Genomic DNA, 1,263 nt, shown 5'->3' with positions numbered 1-1,263 from the left:
TTGACCAAGAGAAAATAAAGACAAATTGCTTTAAAATGTTATAGATAAAGGCTAAGGTCACACTGCTCAGGGGGATGTCTTCATATCCACACAGACCGCCAAACACTTGGATGGCATTAACATTCAACAGTCAACACATTTAAAGCATTCACCCCCGTCCAAAGTACTGTGCCCATTCCAGTTCCACTCGTGTTACAAAAGTTCCATTAATTCTCAAAACATTCAACACACGGAAATGGAGATTTTCCCATTTGCATGTTTTTGAAACCAAGCTTCAGTTGGTAATCTGGCAGTAGATGGATGGTGCGTTTGGTATGCATCAATTCTCTTGAAACGTGCAACAAACTCTGTGTAAATGTTAATTAAAGGTCAATAGTGTTAGCTGTAAACAAAATGGTGCCTCTGACATGCTTTTTGGACCACTGTTTCCCAAACAGTAGGTCGGGACCCATTTATGGGTCGCGGACACATTGTTATGGGTCCCCTTAGTTTTTGTTTCCTGCATTTTGGTTTTTAATTCTTATTTCAAACCGTTTTTAAAAAACATTCCCAAAAAAGCTAAACTTTTCATGAAATAATTACAAAATCCAAAGATCTTTTTTTCTTCAGTAATGTCATGAAGAAAATAAGAAGAAAAATCTATGAAATTCTATATATGAGAACAAATATTGAAGAAGTAGTGAAAATAGCCAATCTACGAGCTTGTAGATCTACTATTTTCACTAGTTTGGTTCCCGGGCAAATAACTTTATTTCTGTTTTGGGTCACGAGCTGAAAAGTTAGGGAAGCACTGTTTAGACTGGTATTTGTTGCGGTGGGTGGGTGGGGGTATGAAATGTTCCCATCAGTCTTGTGATGTGTGCTGGTCATGCTAATCTGGACGGCTAATGGCCTGTTCCTTCCTGTCAGATACCAGGGAACGGCGTATCACTCTCCTCCTGTACAGTTACACAGGGAGCACAAACTAGAAGGTCTAGTCAGCATGATCTGCACTGTGATGTTTGCCCATGCTTGGGGAGTAGTTCTGTAAAGTGCCAACAAGCCAATCCTGATCTATATCTCCATGGTAACCACCTCCACTCTTTTTTTCCCCTTTTTTTTCCCCTCTCGTTCTCGGTTGGTTTGAAGTGTTTACAGCCCTGTCCTGTATAATACGTGCAGCTAATTTATTGCTTTATTTAATACTGCAAAGGGCAACCAGAAGCTTCTTGAGAAGTGACGCCTGTCAAATTATCTGCGTGTGGCTCGGGGGTTTAGTGGGTA

General features: G+C 40.5%; 1 protein-coding gene across 2 annotated transcripts in view; it reads left to right on the top strand.

Moving 5' to 3' along the window:
* Positions 1 to 549, top strand: part of dock5 (dedicator of cytokinesis 5) — a 51,405-nt gene extending 50,856 nt beyond the window's left edge. For both annotated transcript variants that reach the window (XM_083784245.1, XM_083784244.1), the window contains exon 51: positions 1 to 549. This exon is cut by the window's left edge and continues 2,306 nt beyond it. The gene's annotated coding sequence lies outside the window, so the exon portion shown is untranslated.
* Positions 550 to 1,263: the final 714 nt, after the last annotated feature.

This window comes from Protomyctophum parallelum (assembly GCF_964188405.1).
Source record: "Protomyctophum parallelum genome assembly, chromosome: 15".
NCBI classification, from domain to species: Eukaryota; Metazoa; Chordata; class Actinopteri; order Myctophiformes; family Myctophidae; genus Protomyctophum; species Protomyctophum parallelum.
This window is presented reverse-complemented; position numbering and strand designations above follow the sequence as displayed.